Source organism: Rutidosis leptorrhynchoides, chromosome 1 (genome assembly GCF_046630445.1).
Source record: "Rutidosis leptorrhynchoides isolate AG116_Rl617_1_P2 chromosome 1, CSIRO_AGI_Rlap_v1, whole genome shotgun sequence".
Taxonomy (NCBI): Eukaryota; Viridiplantae; Streptophyta; class Magnoliopsida; order Asterales; family Asteraceae; genus Rutidosis; species Rutidosis leptorrhynchoides.
The window spans coordinates 18,583,771-18,602,030 of NC_092333.1; positions in this window are offsets into that span (position 1 = coordinate 18,583,771).

Genomic DNA, 18,260 nt, shown 5'->3' on the forward strand with positions numbered 1-18,260 from the left:
ACAGGGTTGAGGTTTATTCTATAATAATATATATACTTTGAGTTGTGATCGAGTCTGAGACATGTACACGGGTCACGAAACGTATTAATTAATTCGAATATTATAAACTGTATACGAATTATTGAATTAGTAACTGTGGATTGCTAACTGTGGACTACCCACTTTGGACAATTAAAATGAATTAAAATATTGATTATAACATATGAAACTAAACCATTCTTCAAGTTTGCCACTTGATTTTATCTTAAACCTCATTTGTATCTTGACGATTACAATCTGCGTTCAAACCTTTCATGATTCTTGAAAACACCTCAATCGATAGGATGAATCAACCACACTTCATCTACGGAAGGAAAGATTTATGCATATAGTTATGCACCTGAGAAACTCTCGGCAACTGAGTAAAAGTTTAACACGTAGCCGCGTCAGATCCTTTGGCATTTATTAGAAAAAATAGCTTTGCGATCCCTTTTCAAAGTAGCCAATTTTGTCACAGCTCCAGCAAGTCAACTTTGACTTTTCATTCGAAGTAGCTTTACTATAATTTCGATATATACAATTACCCTTTTGATACCGGAGAATTCTTTTATATTCCACCACATTACCAGCAAATGTACCAGCAACCTTGTCGCTCCTTAGTTTAAATCCCTCCGACAAATCACTATATTTATCTATGAAAGTCTCGTCATGTACTCATCCGCATCTTGCAACGAGAACTGCCATAACAATTACCGGGAATCAGCAACCAGTACTTTAAAAACTCACAGCATATCTACATCAACAGTTATATGTATGACATTTATCTCTTAGAATTATGATCTTCTATTCTGAAATTCTGAAAAGCAACCAGCCTGCGAATTAATGCTCTGCATTTTGAAAAGTTGAATGAAGCAACAAAAACTGTAAACGACCTCAACAGCCAAAAGTTGATGATAAAGAATTGTATGTTGGCAAAGCTCAGAAAAAGTTTGAAACTGAAAAACTAATTGAGCAAACTACGAAGGAGCCTCTGAACAAATCACAAGGACTAAACTTGTACATTAAGAATCCTGATGATTCTGTTCTGGTGAAATCTTTAGCGAATACCTTGCTTCCGAATCTAAACCTTTATGGATAAATCTTCTTCATCATCCATCGATATTAGAAATTCTAAGATATCATTGTATCTTTCATTATAAATATTCTCCATATTTCTGAAGATATTTTCATAACTGCTATTATATGAAATCATTAATCTCATCGTGCTATCAGTGTTACATCATATAGAAACTGTTAGTTTCTATATTCTGTAAACTTTCGAGCTTAAAATATGAATGTTATTGAAGTAATATTGGGAACTGATGTATGGGTTAGTATAATATAATGACACTTGATCAACGTGATTATATTATAGTAAGTCATGCTGAGTTTTTAATGGAACGTGATGATTCACAGATCATAACGTCATCATGTGCCATGTTACATAACTCTTTTATTCTGCTTAACTTCTGAACATATCAATAAAATATGTTCTTGATAGTTCCATTCTCAGTGATTCTGGTAATTTGACAAATCAAATCGTGCTATTACGTTCTTTCTTGTTTAGAACATTAAGTTCATTCGAAACTCCATACTTACGAATTCTGGACCATTATTCGCTTGATTAAAAGTCGGGAAGTGAAAACAAGAGCATGAAGCTCCGATATATAAGGGAAAATATAAAGTCCAACAACAACACTGAAATTACAAACTGTGGATATCAATGCGTATAGCAATATAAAGACACGGGAGAATTATAAATACAATAATCCCTAGAGCGTAGTAGAAATAAACAGATTCTTCCGGTGGGAGTTGGAAAAGAAGAACGATCATTGCGATAGTCAGAATAAGAACAAGGATTAGAACCGGATTAAGCATTATTATAATCTTTTGGATATATGAACTGAGAAAGAAGGTATAGAAGTGGTGGAAACTAATGGAACGAAAAAGGTAAATTTATAATGGAAATATCAGATAGAGTAATCGAGGCAGATCACCGTATTTAATTATAGAGATCTTAATTCCCTTATTCGCCGAAGAATCAAATCTTTTAGATTTCGAAAATTTTCTTAAAATCCCTTGAATTCCGGAATTCAACCAGGGCGACGTCAAAAGTTAAGACGCACCTTATTTTCTAAATTCAACCATGGCTAGTCAAAAGTATGACGAAACCTGTCTTTCTCATTTCACTATTTAGTGATAACTTCACTCGTACGTTTCGAGTAATTGAATTGTTTTATCCATATTACTCAATGATGATAAAACTCCAATTATCAGCTCGTATGTGTCATGAAAACATTTTTATTGTTAACCATGACCACCTCACTCAAATTTCGAGACGAAATTTCTTTAACGGGTAGGTGCTGTGACGACCCGGGAATTTCCAACCAAATTTAAACTTAATCTTTATATATTTCTGACACAATAAGCAAAGTCTATAATGGTGAGTCTCGAAAACTGTAGAACTATGTTCATATATTCATTTGACCCTCGACTATTCCCGACGATTCACGAACAACTAGTTGTAAATAAATATGTAAGTGATATATCAATGTTAGTATTAATACTTTCATTATTACTACTAATGTTACTATTGATATAAAAAAAAAGATTTGTATTATTAATATCACAAATTCTAATATGAGATATATAAAATAAATGAAATTGTGATAAGTATAAGTTATTATATTCTTGTATCATTATAGTTAATATTTTTTTAGTATCATTAATAAGATCATTAATATCATTTTTATTATTATTATTATCATTACTAGTAATTAAAATCATTAAAATTATCATCATTGTTAATATTAAGATTATTATTTGTCATATTATTACTACAGTTTCTCTATTAATAATATTATTGATAATATTAATATTAGTATTACTAATAACCTTAATATATCTATACTTATGAAATATCAAAATTTAAGAAATTAATATATGTACATATATAACAAGTTATATAAATACAGTGATATATAAATATATATATACATATAAAAATATTGATATATATATATATATATATATATATATATATATATATATATATATATATATAGGGAACTAGTACTATTATTTATTATTATTTGTTATTAATTAGAATTATTATATATATTATTTATCTAATTATATTCTATAAGAACAAGGAAATCGTACCAGGCAGTCACAAGTCTCAAATCAATTTTTATTTTATTTTGTTTGTATATCTTGTATTGGATTCTTAATGTCGATTACAACCCATATCCAAACAAAATCGGTTGCACATCCTTTTCACTTTTATTTTTTCTAATTTTCCTTGTCTACGTGTGATAATATCGACATATTCATATTCAATTCAAGTTAATAAGGAATTCAATTAACTTTCTCTTATCAAGTATCAAGTATAATAAATACCAGTTGTTCAATTCTGTTATTTAAAAACAAATTTTTTTTTTAAGAGCTCGAAGCTCTGTCTTCTTCACTTTATACTCATCATTCGAATTTAAATCTAAATTCAAAATGTATAAATGCCACTATGTTAGGAATCCCTTATGTAATCTTTCTATAAAGTTTCAAGATCCAATTCCATTTATCAAGCTTTAATTTCGAAGTCAAAGTTTATATTTCAAAAAGTCAATATTTGTTCTTGAATCAAATTCGCATTAGTGATTCTGTTTCTGATTAAATTGTTGATTCGAAAAGTTTCTAGGATCGAATTGAAATCTTTTTCATGTTATAATCAACACCTAAAACTTTCTAGATTTCATATTCAATTTTTTTTTGTTCTGAACAGCGACGAGCTGTATGGGTTTATTTTTTTTTTTTTTGTTTTGTTAATCACACTGATCACTTTTAATTGGTTATGTGTTAGTTGTAAATCCTAAATTCATACTTGTATTTATAATTAAGAGCAAGTGGATTTTGGTTGAGTTGAGTTTGCTAATGAAGAAGAAGAATAAGAACACAGAATACTGTATTAAGTATTTATGGTATGGGTTTAATTCAGAAAATTAAGACAGAGGGGTTGGTTAGGGAGGTGTTCGGGTATTCAAGAGGTCTCGGGTTCGAGTCCCTCATGGAGCATTATATTTATTTTTAAGCCTTCCTCAAAGAAGGTAGTTCCTTTTTATTAAAATTATTATTATTATTATTATCATTTACATTATTATTATTATTAGTGTTATGGTTATCGATATTGTTATTATTGATTGTTATTAATACAAGTATTATAGTGATTATTATTGTTATTAATACTAAAATATGTATTAGTTAATATTTATCATTTTCATAATTAAAAATTACAAATATGAATATTATCATTAATATTGTTATTACTAATATTATCATCATTATCAAGTAATATTATTTAGTATTATTATTATTATCACTAATATTAATATCGTTATCATTACTCGCACTAGTATTATCACTAAATATTATTATTAATATGAGTATTATTAATATAAGTATTACTATTACTATTATGATTAGGATTACGAAATGATGATATAGAAGCTTTAGTTATTAGTTTAGAAATTTAATATGAAGATTTTGATTATGATTAACATAAGTATGGTTATTGATATTATCACGAGTAATGAAATTTCTATAATAATTAGTATTATTATTAAGTATTATATATTACTATAAAAATTATTATTTTCATTATCATTAGAAATAAACTATTCATTTTATTAAAAATTACTGTTATTATCGTTATTATAAGATGTACTATTAAAACTAACGTTAATATTATTATTAATAGAAACACTAATAATATTAACACTATTACTATTTTAATCACTACTAATATTATTTTGATATTATTATAATCACTATTTTTAACAAACAAATGAAATATATATATATATATATATATATATATATATATATATATATATATATATATATATATATATATATATATATATATATAAAATATTTAATACGTATAACGTAACAAAATTTATATTTCTATATATATATATAAATGAATACATATTAATAACGAAATGTACAATTTACTAATATAAAGTTTTATCATTAATAATAAAATATATACACATAATTGTTCGAATACAAGGATATGTATTAATATATATACAAATGATATAGGTTCGTGAATCCGAGGCCAACCCTGCATTGTTCAGAATCGTCATATGTATTCTTACCACAGAATACAGTATAGTGAGTTTCATTAATCCCTTTTTAAATGCTTTCGCAATATATATTTTGGGACTGAGAATACATGCGCTGCTTTTATAACTGTTTTACGAAATAGACACAAGTACTTTAAACTACATTCTATGGCTGGATTATTAAACCGAATATGCCCCTTTCTTTTTAGTCTGGTAATCTAAGAATTAGGGAACAGACACCCTAATTGACGCGAATCCTAAAGATAGATCTATCGGGCCCAACAAGCCCCATCCAAAGTACCGGATGCTTTAGTACTTCGAAATTTATATCATGTCCGAAGGAGGATCCCGGAATGATGGGGATATTCTTATATGCATATTGTGAATGTCGGTTACCAGGTGTTCAATCCATATGAATGATATTTTTGTCTCTATGCTTGGGATGTATATTTATGAGTACTGAAAATGAAAATCTTGTGGTCTATTAAAATGATGGAAATGATTATTTATGTTAAACTAATAAACTCACCAACCTTTTGGTTGACACTTTAAAGCATGTTTATTCTCAGGTACGAAAGAAATCTTCCGCTGTGCATTTGCTCATTTTAGGTATATTACTTGGAGTCATTCATGACATATTTCAAAAAACGTTGCATTCGAGTCGTTGAGATCATCAAGATTATTATTAAATCAATTATAGTTAGGTATATTATAAAATGGTATGCATGCCGTCAACTTTCGTTGTAATGAAAGATGGTCTTTTCAAAAACGAATGCAATGTTTGTAAAATGTATCATATAGAGGTCAAGTACCTCGCGATGTAATCAACTGTTGTGAATCGTTTATAATCGATATGGACTTCGTCCGGATGGATTAGGATGGGTCATCACATCATATTGGTGGTGGTGTTGAATTTTACGATTAATGAAGAAGTAGGAGAGAGGGAGGAGAGTGGTTTGATAATGGTGATATGTTGGTGTCAGATTTTCAAGGTGGTGATAAAGATGGTTCAAATGGTGATCTTGGTCTTTAAACCGAAATCAAAGGATAGTATAACTCACAACGTAGCAGTTAAAAAGAGTACGTGTTCTTGGTCTTGGTTCAATAGCAACAAGTGGGTGGTCAAGGTGGTGTTTGAGAAAGAAATAAAAAAAAAATATCAAATGTGATGGTCGAATATGAAGCAGAAAAATGGTTTAAAAGGTTGATAGTTGTGGTGGTGTGATTGTTGGGATCAAATAGAAACAGGAAGACGGAACTTAGAGGTTAAAGGTGGTAGTCGTGGAGGTTGTGGTGTTAATGATGGTGATCAAATGGGTGAAGGTTTCACGAGTTTGAATTGGTGGATGAAAAGATGTAGAGTGGCGGCTATTGAAGTGTTGCTTCGACAAAAATAGAAAAGAAAGAAAGAACCCGCAAGTGGTGTGTGTGTGGTTGCTTCAAGGGTGGTGGTGATTTCAAAAAGGTGGTTGATGTAGATCGAAGATGGTATGATTGTTATATACCATTGAAGGAGTCGACAACAATATTCGAGTCAAGGAGAAACAACCAAGCAAAAGAAAAGCAGATCGTGAAGTGTAATCTATTCGTACGATATATACAACATAAGATTCGATTACCGTTTGGTTTGTAGCTTTGATTGGGTCGACAGAAGAATCAATCGGGTACACATAATATATATATATATATATATATATATATATATATATATAGGTTGAATAAAATTTGATTGTTTGATAACGATATGTAACAAAATTTTATTTTTGTAATGTGAATTGATCTCGGATGCTAACAAATTCCTGTAGTATGGAGATTGATGGATACAATCTTGCAGACGGGAACAAGAATCTTATACAGTTCGATGGAGATGTGAAACAGATAAAGGAGATATTAAATTTACAGAAATTTCAATCAGGAATATTACCAAATACAAAAATCGATTTGAAAAGGAATAGATTGGTACGAATGATTATGAGGTGTATCAATTTAGGAGACAGAAAACAAAGTTGTATGTAATCTGATTGCAACGTGAAACAGATTTTTGTATAAATTCGTATAATTAATACATTAATACTGATTCCTAATATGTATCTGTATTTAACAGTATATATATATATATTTGTTTTTTTTATATATATCTGTATATACATATATCTGTATTTATATTTCATTACTATATATAATTTGTATTAACAAATAATTAGGTATAGTAATAATAATAATATTAACAATATCCAAGTAATAATGATTAAAGGTAATAAAATAATAATAATAATAATTTTTGAAATAAAAATGATAATTTTTAGTAATAATAATGATATAACAAATTATATGTGTTAACTTTCATATATTTTATATTGAAAATAATAAAATAGCTAATACTGATTTTTATATTAATAATGAAAGTAATAATAATATTAGTATAACAATTAAATTTTAACTTGTAACTACATTTAATATATTAATATTACAATCTATTAATTATGTAATTATATCATTCACTATATGATAACATTATTTAAATATTTGATACTTATACATTTTATATATATTACATTTATATGTATATACATATTTATTTACAAGTACAATTTCGTGAATCGTCGGGAAAGGTCGAAGATCAATTAAATATAAGAAAACAGTTCAGAATTTTTGAGACTCAACTTTACAGACTTTGATTATTGTGTTGAAATCATATAAATATTAAGTTTAAATTTGGTCGGAAATTCCCGAGTCGTCACAGTACCTACCTGTTAAAGAAATTTCGTCCCGAAATTTGAATGTGGTTGTCATGGCTAACAATAAAAATGTTTTCATGACGAATATGAGTTAATAAATAGAGTTTCATCATTATTGATTAATATAGATAAAGCAATTTGATTATGTGAAGCGTTCGAGTGAAACTGTCACAAAAGAGTGAAATGAGGTAAACAAGTTTCGTCGTAGTCATGATTGAATTTAAAGAAATCTTCTAATCAGAAAGAAAATGTAATCGCATGATTTATTAGTAAACTGTCAGAATTACGGAAGAACGGAAATATCAAGGAAATATTTCCGTGATATGCTTAGAGATTAAGTAGAATGAAAGAGTTATGTAACATGACACTTGATAATGGTATGATCTAATGTGAACCATCATCACGTTTCATTATAAACTTAGCATGACTTACTGTAATATAATCATGTTGGCCAAGCGCATTATATTATACTAACTCATGCTTGAATTTCCAACACTTCTCCAGAAATCATTCTTAATTTAAACTTAGGTTTTACAGGAGTTTCTAAAATAATGTAATACAGATAGCACGAAGAGGTATATAATTTTGGACGAGAATATTTATGAAAATATCCTCAGAAATATCGAAGATATTTATGATGATATTTTTGAATTTCTAAGTTCGAAGGTTGACGCAGAAAAATTTTCCGCAAGGTTTTAGCATGACTTCGGAGCAAGATATTCTCTAAAGATTTCATCGGATATAGAATTATCTGGATTCTTGGAATACAGGGTATGGTCCTTGTATTTGTGCTTGGTTTCCTTCATGGTTAGCTAAATCCATTTTTCCTGTACCAAATTTTATATCGAACGTTCTCAACATTCTATTCTTTATCATCAAACTTTTGGCCATTTAGACCATCTACAATTTTACTGTTTCCTCTGCATTTAATGCTACCATAACTGAATTATCGGTTATCAATTCGAGAGATTTCAAGAATATTGTGTTTTTAGATGATTAAACGCTGATTGTAATCATCAAGATACAAATGATTGTTTAGGATGAAATTAAGTGACAAACTTATATATCAAAGTTATAATAAGGCTAATCCGAGTGAAAGTCGAAGTTGATTTGCTGGAGCTGTGACAAAATTGGCTAATTTTGGAAGGGTATTGTAAAGTTATTTTCGGTAATAACACACCAATGGATCTGGCACAGTTTTGAATTCAAAGTATGGCTTTGAAAGATGTAGGAATCTAAAAGTGATGTCTTCTGTTAAATCTTGACTTGGATTTTGATCGGTCAAAATCACAATATGAAATTAAATTTGAATGAAAATGGTTATTCTTAGGTGAACGGATACGTATATCTGTGGTTGTAAGTAGGATAGTAAATGATTGTTGAATCGGATTTGAAGAATGTACAGTGTAACTTATTAATGTGAAATCTAAATATTCCTCGGGTATTACCTACCCGTTAAAATATTTTCACCATTAACAGTTTGTACAAAAGAATCGTTAATTACAATCTTTATGAAAACATATATACATATATATATTCTTCAGATGTAACCATGGATTTAATGAGTTAATATGATATTAATCTCATTTGATTTACCGTTAGAACAAGAATATATAATCTCCAAAACACTAGAGATTACATAATCATCATGTCGAACGAAGATCAAAGATGTAGAACGATACATAGAACGAAGATTATACTCGGGGTACAGAATGAGATGTTGAGGCATGTGATGTTGATAACTTGGGTTGTTGGTTCTACTGTTGGTGCCGGTGGTGTTGCTGAAGCTGGTAAGTTTTGCACCATATTCTCCAAATTTATTACTCGAGCGCGAAGCTCGTTGACTTCTTCCATTACTCCAAGATGATTTTCGGTCAGAACGAGTGGTTGAATAAGGTTTAGAATTTTAGATTAAATATAATTGTGGCTAGATATTCGGGCAATGAGGGTGAAATTGGTGTTTTGGACTGGTTCGCCGATAAGTGCTCCAGGTTCTCCGCTAAGAGGTGAATTCGGTTGGTGGAAAGGATCGCCTTCTTCGCGTCTCCATTGGTTAAATCGATTACGAACTCATCAGATGAATTGGAGATGGCTGATTGGTTAATTCATTCTGGTGACGCTGCTTTCGGAGCTTAGGTGAGACTCTATATCGGAATCCGATGGACTTGAGCTAGTGGCGAGTTCCATTTCGTACGATTGAATAAAGGATTTTTCGAAATGAAATGATTTTCGGCTATCGAATGATATTCTAATTACATAGAATATCTATATATATAGTACAAAAGATCCCGTAGATTACGGAAGGCATTACGGGAACGTGTCAGATAAAGTCTACAGTAACAGATACGCTAAGATATGGATTAGCAGATACGCTAAGATATGAATTTTTCTATACACTATTCATGCAATCAATGCAGTAAGATGTGTCTGGACTAAGAATGATAAGCAGGTTATTTCCTAAGGATGAAAAGCAGATGATTTCCGACTAGAAATGATAAGCAAAAATTTTGACATGCAGACACGGTCGAAGTCCAGACCCACTAATGCATCTAAAAAACTATCAGTTAGACACATAATGCAAGACCTGGTTCGCTAAGACCACCGCTCTGATACCACCTGTAGTGACCCGTCCTAATCCATCTGGACGAAGTCTTCAACAGTTGGTCCCATTGCGAGGTTCTGACCTCTATATGCCATGAACCACTCCATGTAATATGAGCAAATGCACAGCGGAAGATTTCTTTCATACCTGAGAATAAACATGCTTTAAAGTGTCAACCAAAAGGTTGGTGAGTTCATAATTTTATCATAAAACAATAAAATTCATCATTTTGATTGACCACAAGATTTATATGTTGCATGGTACAAATGGGCCCGAATCCTACACCCACCTGCAATGTACATGCGATATCTTTTAAATACAGTACACCTTTCTCGTGTACGAAATCTATTTTTCATAAATCTTAGTAACCGTACACATATCTTGTGCACAAAAATAACATACACATAACCTGTGTAAAAAATCATTCTCTCGATACATAACATTCACTTTTCATTGCTTTCATAACTTGGCTTGGTAACCGACCTTAACATATAATGCGCATAATAATATCCCCAAAACAGAACATCTCATCTGTATAATAATCATATAAACTTCGAAGTACTAAACACCACGCCCACTAGCTCTTCCGTCTAGTGAACATTCTGGGTGGGGGTGTTAAACCCGGTAGCTACCTTTAGGATGAATTAGGCGTGCACTAATTCTCAAAATTAGTGATGTTCCCTAATTCTTAGGTTACCATGCAAAAATAATTAGGGGAAAAATATTCATATCAATTGTGGCAATTATCACGTCCACATAATTCAATGGTGGCAATTATCACGTCCACATAATTCATTCGAGGAATGTTTTGCTTGTGTCTATCTCGTCAAACATTTATAAAAGCATTTCATGTATTCGCAGTTCAAAATATATTTCAAAAACATTTAATAAAGCAGTTGTAAAAGTAGCGCATGTATTCTCAGTCCCAAAAATGTAAGAGTAAAAGGGAATCAAATGAACTCACAATACGATATTTTGTAGTAAAAATATGCATACGACGGAACTGAACAATGCAAGGTTGGCCTCAGATTCACGAACCTCAAAGAAGTAGCCCTTAAAAAAATGCCCAAGTCCGGGTTTGAACCCGCGACGTCCCGCTAACCCGATAACAACCTAAACCATTCATCTGTGTCTATTTTTCATGATTAATATGATACTTTTATTTATATAGCCCCACTTCTTTCCTATTTCCCTTTCTTCTTCTTTTCTAAAAAAAAAAAAATTGTCACAACTGGGGCTCGCACCCACGACCTCTCATTCAACCCTAACACCCCTAACCATTGAGCTGCCATGTTACTTCTGTTTTAATAAGGAACTTGGTTTCTTTTAATCTATAAATGCGACTACCTTACAACCCAACTACATCATCATCATCAAATCGTTGCCACATAGAATCATCTTCATTAAATCGTTACTATCCTCGTCACTAATAACGGATCATCATCTTAATTTGTTCTAAACTTCAATAATATATTATCATTATTCGAATTCGTTATCACGGTTCATCATCAACATCATAATAACATCATCATACTCGTTATTATTTAGCATCATCATCAAACATCTAACATACTCCTTATCATAACCGATATATTTCAGCCTTCTCTGAGTTCTTCAATATGAACCTTGTGCACCCGGCTCAATCACCATCATGTATCATTATTGAACTTATTGTTTAATGTTATCCTTACAGAAAAGAAAATATACAGCAGCCATCATAAGTGGTTCTTGGACCGATCTAAACTTAGATTAAGTGGCTCACAGAAAACACGAAATGGATGTAGGCTCAATTTCCTTTCAGGCCACTAATAGTTCCTAAACCCAACTTTTCACAAACCCAATATTTAACAAAAGAACTCATTATATAATTTAAAGGCCTCGGCCTGATTCCTCAATAAGTCTAGACTAGATTTCAAAAAAAAAAACAACTTGCATAATATGAGCATGATGGTACGTGAAATAGAAGGGACAATCCTTGGTACCCACCAAATGCAACGTAATCTCCATAATTTAATTCCCAATCAAATGGACCATCTTGGTACCCACCATAGTTAACTAGTGGGAAGCAAAAATAAAGAATTCGATGATGATTGAATTTAATTGAGCGTAAATAATAAATAAAAAGAATAACCACTAGATCAAAAGCAAACTTTGTGGGTTTAGTTTGGTGACAAGAGGCTTAGACGGCTGTAGAAGCACCAAAATAATACACATGTGGTCATAACTGTGCAGCATCCAAGAAATAAAGATATTGCAAATGCTTGCCACCTTTTTCTTTTTAATACACATTTGTCGGCCAAATAATTCCAATAGATTAGTTAATAAACGCCACCTTCTTAAAGATTCAAAATTGTCGGCCATTCACTATTAAACCGTCCCACACCACAATAAATCAAGAAAAAAAAATCGTTGTCTTATCTTCCATTCATGTTGCGTACATGAGCCCACAAGTGATTGCCACTATAAATTTAAACGATCTTTAAAATTCTTTATATCAACTTTACAACAATCTCAGCCACTATGATAGCATAAAATAGTTGGTAAGCACTTCGATACAATTATAAATTTTCTGTTGGTTCTATGTGATAGTGAGGTGGTTTCAAAATAATGGTTCAATTACTTGATAAAAGTGAAGAAGGTGGTGATTTATATTATTAGTTTTTGTCACGGTTTTCAACAGAAATATAGCTGCGGTAGGAGGAGTAAGGTACCAACATAAATCAGTTTAGGGGTTCATATTGGTGGTGGTGTTGAAGTTTATGATTAATGAAGAAGTAGGAGAGAGGGAGGAGAGTGGTTTGATAATGGTGATATGTTGGTGTCAGATTTTCAAGGTGGTGACAAAGATGGTTCGAATGGTGATCTTGGTCTTTAAACCGAAATCAAAGGATAGTATAACTCACAACGTAGCAGTTAAAAAGAGTACGTGTTCTTGGTCTTGGTTCAATAGCAACAAGTGGGTGGTCAAGGTGGTGTTTGAGAAAGAAATAAAAAAAATATCAAAGGTGATGGTCGAATATGAAGCAGAAAAATAGTTTAAAAGGTTGATAGTTGTGGTGGTGTTATTGTTGGGATCAAATAGAAACAGGAAGACAGAACTTAGAGGTTAAAGGTGGTAGTCGTGGAGGTTGTGGTGTTAATGATGGTGATCAAATGGGTGAAGGTTTCACGAGTTTGAAGTGGTGGTTGAAAAGATGTAGAGTGGCGGCTATTGAAGTGGTGCTTCGACAAAAACAGAAAAGAAAGAAAGAACCCGCAAGTGGTGTGCGTGTGGTTGCTTCAATGGTGGTGGTGATTTCAAAAAGGTGGTTGATGCAGATCGAAGATGGTATGATTGTTATATACCATTGAAGGAGTCGACAACAATATTCGAGTCAAGGAGAAACAACCAAGCAAAAGTAAAGCAGATCGTGAAGTGTAATCTATTCGTACGATATATATAGCACAAGATTCGATTACCGTTTGGTTTGTAGCTTTGATTGGGTCGACAGAAGAATCAATCGGGTACACATAAAAATATATATATATATATATATATATATATATATATATATATATATATATATATATAAGTTGAATAAAATTTGATTGTTTGATAACGATATGTAACAAAATTTTGTTTTTGTAATGTGAATTGATCTCGGATGCTAACAAATTCCTGTAGTATGGAGATCGATGGATACAATCTTGCAGACGAGAACAAGAATCTTATACAGTTCGATGGAGATGTGAAACAGATAAAGGAGATATCAAATTTACAGAAATTTTCAATCAGGAATATTACCAAATACAAAAATCGATTTGAAAAGGAATAGATTGGTACGAATGATTATGAGGTGTATCAATTTAGGAGACAGAAAACAAAGTTGTATGTAATCTGATTGCAACGTGAAACAGATTTTTGTATAAATTCGTATAATTAATACATTAATACTGATTCCTAATATGTATCTGTATTTAACAGTATATATATATATATTTGTTTTTTTATATATATCTGTATATACATATATCTGTATTTATATTTCATTACTATATATAATTTGTATTAACAAATAATTAGGTATATTAATAATAATAATATTAACAATATCCAAGTAATAATGATTAAAGGTAATAAAATAATAATAATAATAATTTTTGAAATAAAAATGATAATTTTTAGTAATAATAATGATATAACAAATTATATGTGTTAACTTTCATATATTTTATATTGAAAATAATAAAATAGCTAATACTGATTTTTATATTAATAATGAAAGTAATAATAATATTAGTATAACAATTATATTTTAACTTGTAACTACATTTAATATATTAATATTACAATCTATTAATTATGTAATTATATCATTCACTATATGATAACATTATTTAAATATTTGATACTTATACATTTTATATATATTACATTTATATGTATATACATATTTATTTACAAGTACAAGTTCGTGAATCGTCGAGAAAGGTCGAAGATCAATTAAATATAAGAAAACAGTTCAGAATTTTTGAGACTCAACTTTACAGACTTTGATTATTGTGTTGAAATCATATAAATATTAAGTTTAAATTTGGTCGGAAATTCCCGGGTCGTCACAAATACTAGTAATTCTAATAATAATAACAATAATCATAATAATAACAACAACAACAACAACAACAACAATAATAATAATAATAATAATAATAATAATAATAATAATAATAATAATAATAATAATAATAATAATAATAATAATAATAATAATAATAATAATAATAGCAATAATAATAATAATAAACATAATAAGAATAATAAATGATAAGTACTAATAAATGTATATACCCTTGAAGCTTTTTCTAAAAAAAATTCCGCCACGAACCGGGCTCGAACCCACGACCTCTCGCTCACCCGCAACACCCTATACCACGACTCCATCGCCTCTTTTCTAATCTATTCCGTAACCCAGTAGTATTTAACCCATATTTGTATCATTGTGGCCCAAGTAATTCACAAGCCCATTTATCATTATCAATTCATTCTAGATTAATAGTCCAATACATTAAACGGCCCAAGAATTTGTGGGTTGCGTCTGGAATAGTAGAAAGGCAGTGGGATTAGAAACAAAAAAAAAATTACGCATATGGTGATTGTATCATCCTCTCTTAACCCTCGTTCTCCTCATCGTACCTCAATATTCTCGCCCTCATAATCAATATAATCATCTTGATAACCTACGACATTAACGTTCATCACCTTCTTTATTGTTTTCCATCACCGTCGTTTTCATTATCGAAGCTCACCATTATCATATCCTCTTCGTGATAATCATCATCATTCGTGCATCACCTTCGTTCTTCACAAATCTTCATTGTCACCATTATCATCATTCGATCAGAAATAGAAAACATGAAAGAATGGTAACCGTATCATCATCCTTAGTGTATCATCGTCAACACCCATTACTATTCATCGTCTTCTTCGATCGTCATCATCTTTGTTTATTGTTTCAGTTCAACAGGAACATCGAGTAGTAAGACTTAAAGAATTGCTTTGAGTTTCGTTGAATAACAACTAGAACAAATGGTTTTAGTTTGATGGTGGTCTTGTTGCAATCGAAACAGAAATCATTTGCAACAAAAGAGGGTGAGAATGGTGCCGTTTGAAGTTGAAACATAATCAATAAAAAAAAATTCAAATGGTAGTGGTTTTATCATAAACAAAATGGTGGCCGAAGGATGGTTGATTTCATGGTTTTAACAAAGAAAAACACAGTAGCGGGAAGATAGTAATCACAGGTTGTTTGGTTTCGTTTTGTTTCGAGATGAATACTATCAAACAGCAGTAGTAGGCTTTCGATGGATTGGTGATGGTGGTGATAGAAGGTGACCGGAGAATGAAGCAGATGGTTGATGATCGAGCGGTTTAGTGGTGATGGAAGGTGATCCTTGAGGTTGATCAAAGTGTTTTAATGATGGTCGTTGGAACTGTGATGGTTGGCTGTGGAACTCTCGATAAAAAAAAAAATAATGGTTGATCTTATTTTCCAAGAACATATCTTACATCCATCCATCTATATAGATTTATGTAACTATCAGTTTAAGTATTAATTAATATAATAATAATAATAATAATAATAATAATAATAATAATAATAATAATAATAATAATAATAATAATAATAATAATAATAATTATATAATATATAAAAAGTGGTTCTTGAATTAAATGTGCCATTGAATAGTATCAAATGGGATAGCAGCCGAGGTTCTTGTTTTATTCCTACCGACAGTTTTCACGGGGTGTGTCCATTGGTAAACAGTTTCGGCTAATTTAATACAGAAAAATCCCATATTTTAAAATTAAGTCCATTTATTTATTTATTTCAGTCATTATCTGTTTGAAACCTGATCAAAAAGATTCGATAATTACTTATTTTCTGTTCCAATTTATATGTACGGAGTACAAAAACTTAGATTGAAAAGGTAATAAAAATATTTATCAAAACTATAATCTTTTTAATCAAATTTTTGGACCAACTTTTATTTTAAACTTCATATATATATATATATATATATATATATATATATATATATATATATATATATATATATATATATATATATATATATATATATATATATATATATTAGACCTATTTTAAAAATAATTAAACGTCAACCGAAAGTTACAGACATTTACCATTTAAGCTCAAAATTTATTATATTTAATATACACTATGTATATATATATAAACAGTTTTAAATAACAAAATTTACTACGCAAATAAATATATTTTAAATAATTAAATTAAATATAACAATATATATATACAAGAATTATACATATAAAATAATAGTTTTTATTACAATGTAATTTATTTTACATATTTATTTATAACAATAAATGTATATAATAGTTTATTAATGTTCATGTTATTATATATATTATACATATATTTATATATACACATATTTATATATATCCACATATTTACAAGCAATGGTTCGTGAATCATCGGGAACAGTCGGAGGTCACATGATATATGAAAATAGTTCAAACTTTTTGAGACTCAACTTTACAGACTTTGCTTATCGTGTCGAAATCATACAAAGATTAAGTTTAAATTTGGTCGAAAATTTCCGGGTCGTCACACTGCCAACATCGACGCAAATTGAATTTTCTCTTAACGCGTGTGTGGCTGACAATAAGAGCATTCATGTCGATATCGTCGTTCAAAAAAATAAAATAAATAAACTTGTCTTATAGGATCTTTCCTCGTTTTTTCAAACCCTTTCTTTTCACTATAAAATTAACCTAGTAACTAGGCCAGCCCGCATTGCTCGGCCCAGTTGTTTGCAATTAAACATTCCAACATCTGTTGACTAAATTAAACGTGTATGTATTAAATGGCCAAATTAAATGAGGAACGACATCCGACCCTTTCGCTGTTATTATTTTATTATTAATATTTAATATTTAATATTTAATATTATTAGTAAAGTAATTAGTAATTTGGGAACCGGATGTAAAACCGTACAGAGCACAATCGAGCTCCATATTTTCAATCTAATTGGTGAGATGGTGACCATACAAATATCATCATCCAAACCCTCTTTAATATGCTTCTCTATACCACTTCAGATGATATTTTAAGTCCTTTGATCATCAAATTTCAAACGAGAAACGCAACCCTAGAAATCACAGTAATTTGACTATACATGGCGACAAACCATAGAGCTATTGTTATGAACTTGGATTGTAAATAAACCTTTGTGCCTGAAACGGAACCGACT